The sequence below is a fragment of the Eulemur rufifrons genome, chromosome 29, assembly GCF_041146395.1.
Source record: "Eulemur rufifrons isolate Redbay chromosome 29, OSU_ERuf_1, whole genome shotgun sequence".
NCBI classification, from domain to species: Eukaryota; Metazoa; Chordata; class Mammalia; order Primates; family Lemuridae; genus Eulemur; species Eulemur rufifrons.
The window spans coordinates 86004173-86019261 of NC_091011.1; the positions used below are offsets into that span (position 1 = coordinate 86004173).

A 15089-nucleotide genomic window follows, 5' to 3' on the forward strand; every position below is an offset into this window, starting at 1 on the left:
GGATCAGAGGCAAAGTGGCATATTATTGATTCCATAAAATGTAGCATATAAAATGGAAAAGAAAATGGCATGAGCTCCCTAGACCATTATATCTAATAACCATCACATCTTTAGACTCTTTCAATTTCTCTTCCTTCATTATCAGTATTAGCAGTTGACTCTTTTACAGCTTTTTCTTCCTGAAAAAATAAATTAAGTTAAAATAAACTAAAATCACATTATAATTGTGATAAACAAAGTAGAGAATAACAAAGCTATCCTGAGAGACGGATACTGAGAAAAGTCAACTAAAGTTCTTCAATAGCTAATTGGCTGGTTCCCACACACCAGTAAAGAAGCAAATTCTCATATTAGGAAAACTACCAGCAATATAAGCCATGGACCTTTGAGGTCCTATTAGAATAACTGATACTTAGACTAGCCTCAACTGATGAAGTTCTATCAAAAGCTTTTGAATAATAGTTTAATTTTCTGTGTGGCATGTGTGACTGTGATTGTGTTTGTGTATGCATATATATAAAATAGTGTGTGTATACACAAGCACTTGTATATACAATAGCATGCACGTGTATACACAAGCATTATATACATCATCCTTCAGTAATCAATGCATCTTTTAAGGCAGCAGTCCCCAACCTTTTTGGTACCAGGGACTGGTTTCAAGGAAGACAATTTTTCCATAGACTGTGAGGTAGGGGGGGAGGCGGAGCTCCAGTGGCGATGTAAGCAATGGGGAGAGGCTGTAAATACTGATAAGGCTCCACCTCCTGCTGTGTGGCCTGGTTCCTAATAGTCCACAGCACAGGGGTTGGGGACCATAGCTTTAAGGGACAGAACATTATTTTTTTTTTGGTTCATTTGTAAGGTTTAGAACAGTGTTTATATAGTCATTTATATATTTGTTAAACAAATGAATAAAATAAATTAAAAAGCAGAAAACTAGCCTAGCATCCAATATGATAACTGAACACGGTATCTAAAATAGCACCCACCCACACATCTCCACCCCCTCACCTGGCTTTGTTTTTCCTTGGCTTGAATTAATGTTGCACGTATTACATCTTTATTTTTATATGCTAATTATCTCTCTCTCCTAAGAGGGCAGGCCTAGAAGAACAGCAGCAGGTGCTGGCTATGGAAACCAAATTGAAAACTAGAGGTGGGAGGTACACGGAAATGTAAAAAGACATTCCAGGGGATCTGCAGAGCGCTGGGCATTATCTTCAATGGGAACTATAAGACATTTTCATTTTTTTGCTTTTAAACCTAAAGGACCTTGATTTTAGAAAAGCTCATTTTTAAATTTAAGTCAATTTTCTCCACCTTGCTTATGAAATACAGAGACTTGTTAAGAGTAGTTTTCTTCTAAGGTTACAAGCCAAAAAGTCCGTTTGGCAAATATTCCAATTTTATTTTAGCTTTCCACTTTATAAATTTACTTAATAATGATGATTTATCTCTTGTCACCCTTCTTTATTCTCATTAGTACTTAATTCTATGAGTGTCACACGGTTTGACATTGCCCTAGATCCCTACAGTCTCACAGAAGCAGGCATTATGTTTATGATGGAATCTATTGCTAAATCAGCAACTCACTTTGGCCTTTTTGAGCAACTTTGTTTAAACACCACGCCAAGAAACAAAAGAGTCCCAAGTGCATGTCTATACACCCTCAGGTGTACCCTGCTTGAGCATGGAAATGAATTCAACAGTGTTCCATCTCTGATTTTCACTAAGTGCATATCAATTAGATTAATCAAGTAGGTCATTTATTTAATTTTGGATGATTCAATGTCTCAAAAACAGGGAACTTTTAGGCTGAAAAATGTCAGTTGCATGGTGGCACCTGCTGGAGAAGTGTGATATTCTAGGACATTTGCCTTAGGCCTTCATTGACCAATTTTTAGAGTACCTACTAAGGGCTGTGTCTGTAGTGGAGAACGGGAATATGAGAAATGGATGTGATACAGCCCTCTTCCTAAAAACTCTTGGTCTAATTTGGAGAAAAAATAGATAAACAAGTATTATGATTCACTGTGGCAAATATGAAAAATTATACACCCAGTGCTATCTGAGTACATGAGTATGTAAGCCCAAGTGATAATTTTCCTTAGCAAGATTGAGCATGGTAGAGGGTTGGAAAATATTTTTTATCAGCTTTTTAAAAATAAGAAGTAGCTGAAGTCTTCTGAGTGAAAAAGGGAGGCAAAGAAGGAAATTTCGGGCAGAAGGGACCATGTAAGCAAATATGTGGAGGTGGTGTTTGTAAAATATTTAGTGACAAAATGTTGTTGGAGTGTACAGTGGACAGTAACAAGTAACAGTGAATGGACCTCACAAGAACGAGGAAATGAGCTAATCCTGGGAGCTGTAAGAGAGAGACACAAAGTCACTAAGTAGGGTGGTGAAGAGGCAACAAAAGACCATCAAGAGCGTAAAAGGCTACACACATGTTATATCAACATGGCTAAAACCGGATTTCCCCACCAAGGGGTCAGCCACCACCATAGTCAATAGTTCATCGAAATATCCCTTATATAGCACTTTAGTTATTATTTGTTTGGCTTTGCTTTTATTTCTGTTTAGCAGTCTTGTGGATGTTTTGAGTATTTCAGTTCACTTTTGGATGTTTGTTTATTATAAAAATACTGCAGTACTACAATTAGGAGCCAAAAGCAAGCTCTAGGACCTCCAAATTTCAGACACACACACATACACACACAAATTTCCTCTGATTTTCACTAGAAAATCAAAAGTGGGTTAAAGCAGTGATTTTTAGAGCACTGATATTTCCACACAGGGGCATCAAGGGCTGGGCAAGGCCCTGGGAGGGTCCTGAGCAGGGGCATCGACACCCCCTCCAGGCTTCTCCTGTCCTTACCGCAGCTGCCACCAGACCAGCTCCTCTTTAATTATGACACTTATTGACTTCTTTGTAATATCTTATTTATGAAAAAAGAAAAATAAGTTTAAAAGCCACTGGGCCAGCTAATATCAGAGTCTATCCAGTAGGGGATATGGCAATAACATACAACAATAGCTCTTAAAAAGGTAGAATAGGGAAAATGCCCCAAGGATGGTGATATAAATATGAAATATATTTTGAGTATGCAAAATGCCTTACTCATAAGTACTCAATAAATATTTTGTGGAATTATATTTTAAAATATGAATTTTATAAGTGTATATTTTAAGTATACTATACTTTACAATAGAATCTGAAATGATTTTATCCTCTTATCAAAGATCAAACACATATCCTAACAAGTATTATTATAATTATGAGGAATACAGGACAGAAAATTGTAAGGTATTAGAAACAAATATTAACACCGCAGAAAGAGAAAAGGTTTTGAAGTCAGTCAAAATTTTTCCACATTGGCTTCATCACTTATTATATCTCTGATCTGGGCAAAGTCGTCAATCTCTTTTACTGTCTGTATCCTCCTCCATGAAAACTTAGAATTTTATTATGCAAGCTCATATTTGTTTGAAGATTACAATGAGATAATGTATAAAATGCCTGGCATCTTGCCAGGAACATACTAGGTCTTCCATCAGTGGTAGTTCTTGCGGTTCCTAAAGGAAGAGAGTGGAGGTGAAAGAGTGTGTATCTTTCTGAAAAAATATAGGAGGCAGTTTCATAAAGAGGGAGGTGGTAAGGCAACCTTTTAAGATGGTTTGGATTTGGATAATTAAGTCTGGAGTGGAAAGTATTTCCGATGGAAAAAATAGAATAAACCAAAGTTTCAGGTGTGAAATCAAGAGACCAATTTGAAGTAAATAGTTCAGTTTAGTAGTAAAAGGAGAAAGTGTAGTATAGATAAGCTGAAGCCATAGCCGACAAAGCTTTGAAATCAAAATTAGTATCAGTGAATATTTAGCAACCACCTACTATATGCAAGATAATATCCTAAGCTATAAGGAAGACTCAAATGGGAATTATATATGATATTGTGAACTCTACAAGATTATGGACACATTAAGGAGACTGAGGCAGTAAGAGTATACACCATATTTTTCTGCGAGATATAAAAACACTATAACTAAAAGTGTTTATGATAAAAAAAGAGTCTAATATTCTTGCCAAAATCTCTTGTGGAAAATTAAAAGGAGACTTCTCAATTTTTGGCAGTAAAAACTAAAAGAAACCTTCTGTATTGGCAAACTGAACTAGTTTCTAAACACAAAAATCTCTGGTATTAACATGTCATGGATAAATGCCTGATCTTGACTAAAATACAAATCCATGTTCATGCAGCCTAGCTCAGTAAGAAACCACATTTAAAAATGTGTAAATTGCAGCTTCAAATAAAAAGGTATTTCTGTCAAGATTGTGTACACTTCTAAAACAAATCACATTTTTGTACACTTCTGAAACAAATCAGTACAGCTTTATTAACTACTGAGTTCAGATGGCATTTCTAATAACTGGTGGTTTATTTGTTTAGATGAGGTGACTCGATTAAAAATATAATTAACAAAGCAGCATGCAGATTTTCAGGTTCACTGGCACACCACCAAGCAAATGAAGAGTCCCACATGTTATGTAGCTGGTGGGAGGTAAAGAATAAAGAACATATAGCTGGTCTTGTTTACGTGTGGGAGGGAGGGATGTCTCAGAGCAGCTTCAAGCACCAACTCAGAGAAGCAGCTGTCCAACATTTGCCACAGAGGTCAAACTCCTAAGGAAAGTGCCCTATCTAGGAAGTGAGAATTTTGAAGAGGGACCTCAATTTGTTGATTGGTCTATTACAAATGATTAAATTTGTACCAGAAAAAACATTGATTATTGCAGCACAATCCCTGGATGGCCCCAGCCCTTCCGCCTTTCTCTATTTATAGTTCAAGAATAACTGTAGAATATGCTGGGAATGCGACATCCTGAGTTAAAAAAGGACTGATCAGAATAGCCCAGGATCTGTTCCCATCTCTCCTAGAACGGAATGTCCTGCAACACCTTTGCCCAGAGGTTCCAGGTGCCTGTGGGTATAAAACCAGGTGGGGTGGTCTTTTGGGGTCCCTCTGCTACAGTGCAACATGGGCACATGCAGAAGAGACACCATCTGCCCTGGGCAGCTTTCATGAGCTTTGGGGGACTGGCTTGCCATGAATTCTAGGGTTCTGTTGTCCCTTGATGGCTCTCTGTGAGTTGTATAGCTGCTTTGCTTAACCTGTGTGAGTGTTCTGTCTCACTAGACTCATGCAAATTGACTGACACTGGTGCATGGTATCAGTGAACTGTTTAGTGTCCTCTGATGGGATATATAACGGTACTCAGTGAATTTGATTCACAATTATCGCTTTTGACAGTGAAAAAAAAAAAAATCACAGAAAACCTTTACCCAGTACAGTTTGATTACATCCAGAAGGTCTGAAAGTCTGTACCAGTTTTCTCAATTTGATACTTAGAATTAACAAAGAGCCTGCAAGGAATAGGATTCTATTTACAATTCAATGGAATCCTCAAAAAACTACCAGAACCAATAAGTGAGTTTAGTAATGCTGCAGGATACAAAATCAATATGTAAATATCAATTATATAAGCATATATTTGCAAAATATGTGTTTGTCAAATGACTTATCTAAAATACATAAAGAACATTTATAATTCAATTGTAATAAGAAAGCACTACAAAATATGAGCAAAAGAATCAAACACTTTATTAAAGAAGATACACAGATTGCAAATAAGTGTATGAAGGGATGTCCCAACAATATTACAAAAACCTCAATCTGACACCACCACACAGGCCACTCAATTGACTGACTGACCATAATAAGTGTTGGCAAAAATGTGGAGCAACTTTAACTCTCATATGCTGGGAGTGGAACTATGAAATGTTTCAAACACCACTTTGGAAAACATTTTGGCAGTTCTGTAAAAGTTTAAAAATCCATGTATCATACAACCCAGCCACTCTACTAAGTCACTATTTTCCAAAAAGAAATGAAAACTTATATGCAGACTAAGACTCGTACAAAAATGTCCATAGCAGCTTGCTTTATTTGTAATATCCAAAACTGGAAATAACCAAAAAGTCCATCAACAGGTAAGTTAATAAATAAATTGTGGTATATTCATATAATGCTATCCTAAGAAAAAAATAAATAAAAAGAATTATTGATACATGCAACACGTATGAATTTTAAAATAATTATCCTGAGTGAAAGAAGTTCTTAAAAAATAACATCTACTGTATCAGCAGTCCCCAACCTTTTTGGCACCAGAGACTGCTTTCATGAAAGGCAAGTTTTCCATGGACCAGTGGGTGGGTGGGGGGATGGTTTCAAGATGATTCCAGTGCATTATATTTATTGTGTGCTTTATTTCTACTATTATACAACTCAACATAATGCAGAATCAGTGGGAGCCCTGAGATTGTGTTGCTGCAATTAGACAGTCCCATCTGGGGGTGATGGGAGACAGTAGCTGATCGGAAAGGAGGCAGAGCTCAGGCGGTGATGCAAGTGATGGGGAGCAGCTGTAAATACAGATGAAGCTTCATTTGCTCAACCACCGTTCACCTTCTGCTGTGTAGCCCAGTTCCTAACAGGCCAAGGGCCAGTACCAGTCCATGGTCTGGGGGTTGGGGACCATAGTACTATATGATTCTACTTACATAAAATTCTAGAAAATGCAAAGTCATATATAGCTACAGGAAAACAGATCAGTGGTTATTTGGATATGGAATTTGGGGGAGATGAGGAGGAAAGGAGCATGAGAGAAAATTGTAAAGATGCATACAAAAACTTTTGGAGCTGATGAACATATTCATCATCTTGATTGTGAAGATAATGTCACAAGTATCTACATAAATCAAAAGTCATCAAATGCACAGATTAAAGATCTGAACTTTATGCTTTGTCAAACCCAGTAAAGCTTTAAAAGAGTAGACACCAAAGAACTATGAAAAAGGACACAATCAGGAGACAGACTAGTCAAAGGATGGGGAATGTTTTCATGTTGGAAGGCTGAACTAATTTAGCTATAATCAAATAAGGCCACATTCAAGAAATGTCAATTAGCTATACTAAAAATATACATTATTTTGTAAAAATCTAACTACTATGTACTTGATAATTCAAAAAATGAAAACTATTTCTTCATTTTAGAGTTAACTAACCTTTTGATGATTTTGTTGTGTCTGCTTTTTGTTAGAAAGCATTTGAATATTTGGTTGCAACATGGAGGTCCACAGTTTCAGTTGATCCTCTAGATGGGTATCAGTCATTTGTGACCTTAAGGGTATCTTGATTTGGGTTAGGTAGCAGAATGTAGATTCACAGCAATAAGTAGTTGAAAAGCAAGAAAGCATCTTTCAGGCATGTTGCCAAAGGCGTGGGTATCCTACTGCATTTTCCCATATTTCAGTTGGATCTTTCTTAGCATCAAACAATGACTTTAAAATGTCATTTACTGAGAGATCAATCAACTCCATCTGTAGTTCTTTAGGTGCCTTGGTGATAACCAGTAGGTAAGGCTGAAATGCTAATTTGAGAGTGATGTCATGATTCTCAAAGTCACTGAACCTTTCATTGTATTCTCCAATTAATAGGTCTCTAACAGGTGCGTATTCTTCAAATGATTTTCATGTATCATCCTGCTAATCAATGACCTTTGTTAACTGGGGAAAATGTTCATCCAAAATTTCCTTTTGAAGAAGTGGTTTGAAAAAAGATAGATTTTTTTAAATGCTTGGATTTTTGCCACATATCATATACAGACTTAGTTTTACCTTGCAAAGAAATAAATATTCAAGTCACTTTGGTTTGACATGATATCACACAGAAATGCTGCATTCCTATAGAAATCTTCTTTCAATAATACACATTGCTGATTCTGTTCTTCATAAAATTTAACTATGTGTTCTTACAGAGATAAAATTTTGGCTAACACCTGTCCCGGCAATAGCCAACACATTTTAGAATGATATGGGAAATCCACTCTGAATAACTCACTGTTCAACTTTAGCATGTTATGAACTGATGATTCCATGTTGCATTTGCATGAATATAGTTCACTATACTTATAATTTCTTGCAAAGTGTCACTTAAAATAGTAGCTTTAGCACAGAGATTTTGCTGATGTGAGATACAAGGGAAAGAAATGAGAGCATCTCGGTCTGTTAATACTGTTTTTTATTCTGTGCAATAAAACCTTCATGTTTTTCTACCATGGAAGGTGCACGGTCTGCACATACACCCACTAAATTTACCAAATTCAGTCCAACTTCACATTTATCTTGAAAGTTGTTGAAGATATCTATTCCCCATGTTCAGTTTGCAAGAGTGCCCAAAGTGAGTAACTGTTCGTAGCAAAGAAAATCTTCTGTTATGACCTGAATGAAGTATAAAACCTGTACCAAGTCAGTAGTATTAGTTGATTCATCCAAAGTGATTGAATAATATTAATATATATTTTCCTTTTGAAGTATTACATAAAGTTTTTCTGTTAAGTTGAAGGCTAATTCAGGCTGCTAATCAGTTATGGCTCTCCTTGAAAGAGGCAGTTGTTTGTACTTTAAGTGTCATTGGGGTCTACAACTTTGACAATGTATTCTTTCACAATTTCTATATCACTGAATGGCTTCCCCTTTTTCTCAAGTATATAAGCTACTTTATAAGTTGCTTCAGTGCCATTATTTCCAGGTCTTATTGCTGCCTGAAAGAATTATCTTTGCTTTTGCTTTTCATCTTTTAATTTCTGTAATACAATCATTTGCACCTCTCCCTCTAATCAATATTTGTGGTCCTTATGAGTATTACAGTGCTGATGAGCATTGAATTTTCTTTGATGTTGACATTGCACTATCACAAAGCAGGCAAATCATCTTATCTTTAGCAGAAACAAGATAATATTGCAATTCCCGATCCTCATTAAAAAATCTATTTTCTTCCTTCAGTATTCTCTTGGTCTTATTTGATATGATGGGCTGTTAAGCAAACAGAATTAAAAAGTACTAGACAGAAACAATTATTAATTTAAGGTAGCATTGGTGTAAAGACTGTTTTTGGCCAAGGGATATCCTGTGTGACCCAGCCAAGTTATTATGTTAGAAGAGTCTCATAAATATTCCATGTGAAATAATAAAAGGCTTTTGGAGCTGATACAGTGTAAGGGACAAGACTCTGTCCAAGAGTCAAGGAGCCGAGTCCCTGCTAAGGGATCTGGTATCACTCGAAAGGATGCAATAACAATGACACTTCTCAGAAATAGAACATCATGTGACTCTTTCAGATAATTTTGGTTAGAATGATGAAGCTTTTATTCATAAAAGAAATAAGAGACCATTTCATTGCTTTTGATTGTGATTCAAGGAGTTCTAAGAACTGGCTACTGTGGATTTTTATAAAGCTCTGAAGATGATACATACACCTGTCATTGTCACCCCTTGCTATACAGAGTGCTATTCTGAGGACCAGTAGCATCAGCATCACCTAGGTGCTTATTAGAAATGTAGACTGCCATTCAATCCAGCAGTCCTAATACTGGGGATCTACTCAAAGGAAAAGAAATCAACTTATAAAAATGACATCTGTGCCCATATGTGTATGCCAGCACAGTTCACAATTGCAAATATATGAAAGCAAACTAAGCGCCAACCAACCAAAGATGGGACAAAGAAAGTGTGGGGTGTGTGTGTGTGTGTGTGTGTGTATATAATATATATTATATATATATATATTTTATACACACCCCCCATGGAATATTACTCAGCCATTAGAAAGAATGAAATAATGTCTCCTGCAACAATTTGGATGGAACTGGAGGCCATGATTCTAGTGAAGTAACCTAGGAACAAAGAACCAAGTGGTGAATGTTCTCACTTCTAAGTGTAAGGTAAGCAATGGGTGTGCATGGCCATACAGAGTGACTTAATGGACACTGGAGACTCAGAAGGGAGTGGAGGTACAGGATGAAAAATTACCTATTGGGTACAATGTACACTATTTGGGTGATGGGTGTATTAAAAACCTAGACTTTTCCACTATACAATTCAGCCATGTAACAAAAAACCACTTGTACCCCTTAAATTCTATTTAACTAAAGAGAGAGAAAGAGAGAGAGAGAGAGAGAAAGAAATACAGATTCTCAAGCTGTACCCTAGAACTTTTGAACTAATATTTACATTTTTACAAGATCAAGATTCCCAGGCAAACTCTTATGCACATGAAAGTTTGAGAAAAACTTCTAAACTACCATGTCTCTAAAAATATAAAAGTAAGTATTTGGTAATTATTATTTGATTACTTATTTAATTTATTTATAGTCCAACTTCTTCTGGTAAGTGTTTAAGGCAGCTTTTAAAGACATATCCTCTATAAAGATTAAAAAGTAAAAATTTAAAAAAAAACAAGGGAAAGTAAGAGTAGGGAAATATAATAACCATCATGTATTAAAGTATGCTAAGAGCTTTATCTAACACAACTTTAGAAGGCGGCAATATTATTCTAATTTTTCAGGTGAAGAAAATATAAGAAAATTGAGATACATTGTCCAAGATCACACAGTGTCAGAAGTAGGGTTTGAACCCAGACCTGCTTAACACCAAAGTAGAACTGTGCTTTTAATTACAAAGTTAAATAGTCAGATTAAGCTGTAAAATGCCTGTTACATATTTAAATATATTTACTCTACATTTGGCTGTAAACTTTCTAGAAGCTGATGTGAAGAGAGAATATAAGTGATTGTAACATTCACAGGGTCTGTATTTAATTCTCTGCCTCTCGTAATTTTATTTATGTGGTAGAAGAGAGCTATCACTTTTTTTAGAGGAGCTATATACATCCTTATGAAAGTATGAGTTATGTAAAACTTCAACAAACTGAAATGTATACCATGGGTTTAAGGTCCTGTTTCTTAGCTAATGTGTTTATAAAGACTATCCAGACAGTTTTTAATATTGTAGTATAATCTTATAGAAACTTTAAGTGGTTGACTGATAATTTATTATTCTGATGTAGAAAATGTAGAGAGGGGTAGGTGGACAAGTGGTACTAATCCCTCTCATTGACGGCTATTTTATCATTGGCCACTGGGCAGACTGTCTAGTACCGTAGGCTTTTTGGAGGTCTTTAAAAATCTTTGAGACCATGGGGGAAAAAAAAGATGTGACTAAAGAAAATAGAAGCAATTGAAATTACGGTTTAATAATGGCTACATAACCAAGCATTGTGTCAATTTCATAAATAATAATATTTAACAATGTTTAATATTTTAGAAATTCCCTGTATTTGAAAGCCATCTTTAGATTAGATCGTCTCACTTTACAAGAATCCTTCAATATGCTTAGTGATGCTCCAGAAATGAATCACTTGAAGACAAATAATTTTCAAAAGCAAAATTACAAATAATTTTTACCCCACAAATGTGTGTGTGTGTATATACATATATCTCCTGAAAAAATATTAGAAGTCCCTGCCCTTAACATAGGTACCAGAGTAGATGAGGCTACTTGACTTCCAGAGCTCCTAGTTTCTCCTCTGTCTGTAGTGTGGGCCCCATCCTAGGGGAGAGCACAGCAGGAACTATCAAAGGGCCTGAAGTCTACCCTCTGCACCACCCCCCAACACAAATGATGTAAAATCCCTTCCCACACAGTTCCCACACTGCTAGGAAGTGTCCCGATGGGGGAGGGGGACACTGCAAGGTAAAGATGAGATGTGTATTTTCTTGGCTTAGCTGGCAAAAGCTGGGTTATTAATGCCTGGTTCCATACCGGGAACAAAACCCTGGAATAATCAAACAATTGCCCAGGAAGCCATTTGGACTGCAGTTAGCCTCTCCTTCAAGAACGGAAGAGCTGAACTTGCCAGCTTTGATTTGCACGGCTTTCAGCTACTATTTCCAGCCAATTCAGTTCATACAACTCCAGCTTTCATTTAGGGCTGAGCTCATTGACTAAAAAAATAAAGAAGAACTGAAAAAAAGAAGAAAAAAAACAAGAAAAGAAATCAAGGAAAGGCTTCATTGATTATGCAGAGTGTTGCTTTGGGAAAGAGGAAAATCTTGTTAGAAGCCTGGCAAACTTACTTCATTAAGGGACCTAGTGACATCTTCTAAAACCAGAACATTACATCAGGTTAGTTTGAAACATCAAGTGGCCTTGTAATTTGGTCAGGCTACCCCATCCCCATCCATTTGGTTGCCACATTCTTTGCATTCCTCATCATACTTTTAACAATGGTGAAAAGATTGTTACTAAAAAATATGCTGCAAGAAATGTGGCTTATTAGAAATTAGAAACACCAAAATCAGGGATGGTAATTCCAACCACTCACCCTGTCCTCTAAAAGCCCGTTTTCTTTTTCTGCTTATATCATCAATCGAACCTCATTTCTACTGTACTCCTCTCTCTTACATATAGTCCCACTCAATCTCCTTTCACCTAGTGATCCACTAGACATGCTGTCGATAAATGAATGTGAATATGAACATTAGATCTAAGAATGGTGTGTGACAATCAATTGCTTCTTGTCCCTTCAGAGATCCTCAAAAAAGTTCTGCACCGTTTCTATGTCAAAGAAGGAGGTTGTTTAATTTGTTTTTCCTTCCTTTCTCTGGGAGCACCAAATGCCCCCAACTCACTGACCTCCCTCCTTTCTAGAATTAATTAGCCTAAGAACTAAAACTACCATTGAAACTTATCAGAGAAACTAAGAGATCAAAATGGTTCAGTCGTGCCAAACAAACCTTGTTTAGTTCTGTGAGAAAATGGCTAACAATGGTGATTTTATTGCCATAGATTATCTTGGTTTCACGAAATTATTTGACAACTATTCTGAAAATATACTGCTGAGATAGTGAAGTTTGAGTCAGACAATAACATTAGGAGGTGAATACACTGTTAAATGACATTTCAGAGAAATCAACTTGGAGAGATGCCTACAAGAAATTAACAGAAGATTCCCTCCTTAACCTAGTCTATAAAATATATTATTAATAATTGGAATAAAAACATCAAAAGGATTCTAGTTCAATGTACAGGCTACTTAATATTGGGATAAATGTGAAATTATATTGGTGACAGAATAAAGATTAATTATATTCTCAATGGAACACAATATTGACTTGAAATAAATTAATTAGAATTTTACAATGATCACTGTAAAAATCTTACATTTGAATGCATTTAAATCAATAACTTAAATAAGTAATAGAAGATAAATTGTTTCACAGTAGTTCACAGGATACAGTGAATGTTTGACTTGACCACAAGTGTAATATATATAAATGGTAAATATAGGTTTAAAAAAGGTAATGAAAAAATTAGAATATTCCATTTTTGAGAAGCTCAAATTGTTAGAAAATCCTTCCTTACATTGAGCTGGAATCTCAATGTAGGTTTAATTTAATTTTTCTCAGAGAGAAATGAGGTTGAATTCTTGGCAACTCATACCTAGACAATAGGATACAGAATTAACTCTGATTATAATGTGTCTGATGTGACTATGACAGCAGGGAGCAACAATCAAACAGATTAGAGACTAATACTTTGTTGCAAATTTTAACTGAATTTAAAGTAGTTGCTAACCTAGATCATGGTATTTCCTTAAGACCATACAATAACATCTTTTTTTAATTAGAGTATAAATCCAGCAGATTCACGTATCTTAAAAACTTCATCCTATGTAATCTTCCTACCTCTATGTCCAGGAAAGTGCCTAGTCACCTGGCAAATAATGAATGAATGAATGAATGAATGAATAAAATTAAAAAGACTGACCAGCTAAACCCAATGAAACAATACCACACAGTAGCTACCCTTAGGATATTAGCCATTATCTTTTGAATTTGTATATAATTCTGCTCTCTTGGCGATCAGGTTTTCAAGTCTGTAGGAAATTATAAGGAAGAAAAAGAAATGTTATAGCCAAGTATATTTGCATCAGCATAAAAATAAAGTAAAATATGGGGAAAATATTTTCAACTCATATATATATAGTTTAGAGTCATTTAGGGTAGACTCAAATAACACTCAATAACTCAGTTTACCCTAATGGGACCACCCACAGACTTCACAGTATTGACATACACCAAGATAGCTAAAATCATCAAGTTATATTTTTGTGGCATTATGTGGTCAGCAATATAGGAAAGTATGTGCAATGCCTTTTGCAAGACTACAGCTACAAAGTTTATTAATTGAAAAAAATAGTACATAAAGGCATAAACTCGCAGCTCTCTAAATAAACCCCATTATTCATGGTTACTTGCTCCCTCTGGCACACTGACAGCCTGTTTCATTACATTTCTAGAAAACCTCCATAGCAACTCATGTCACCAGCTTCCAGCAAGAGATCTTTTCTTATGAGTGATCCTATTTTCACCTCAATTGTCATAACACCTCAGAGTGGCAGAATGAGAATATCATGTCCAATTTATGACTGTCTAAACCAAATTAACACAAGAAAAGTAACCAGGATAAAAGTAAGCCAGTCTACTATTCAAGGGTAGAGCTTTTGTTTTGTCATACAATTATTCATTTAGAATGAACGAGTTTATGGTGTGAATTCATACTAAATACCAGGTACCAGGCTCGGTGATGCAAATGTAGACATAAGCAACTCTCTTGAGAAAACAAGACACATAAATATTTAGGAGGGTTTTAGAATGAGTTACAAATCAGAAGGTACCATGCACATAGTACTAAACTTTCTTCATTCAAGTGTATTTCCATACTGAGTTGAACTGAATAAGCCTTAACTACTTTTCAACCCCAAAATGGTATGATTCTATCTTGCTCAATTCCCCAAAATCAGTGTGAAATAAACATGGCAGGAATTGTTAATTTGCAGTTAATAGACTATGAAATTGAAGATTTAATAGATTACATAACTTGCTCCAAACCACAGAGCTAGTTAATAGTGAAGCCAGATAAGAAGTTAACTTGATTCGAGTCCTAATTAATTATTCTATTTTTTATGTAATGCACCTCATCATGTTTTATGATAGGAAATCATCAGCTATCCCATTTCATAGGTTGAAATCTCATTTTGGTGGTATGTTTACAAAGCAGCACATTGAATAAATGAGACTTGTTCCACAAATGATGTAATATTTGGTGCTTGACTAGTAAATTTTT

The 15089-nt window shown here is 35.6% G+C and overlaps 1 protein-coding gene across 2 annotated transcripts in view; it reads right to left on the minus strand.

Moving 5' to 3' along the window:
• Positions 1–15089, minus strand: part of PTN (pleiotrophin) — a 102697-nt gene that overhangs the window by 31584 nt on the left and 56024 nt on the right. The gene's annotated exons all lie outside the window — the stretch shown is intronic.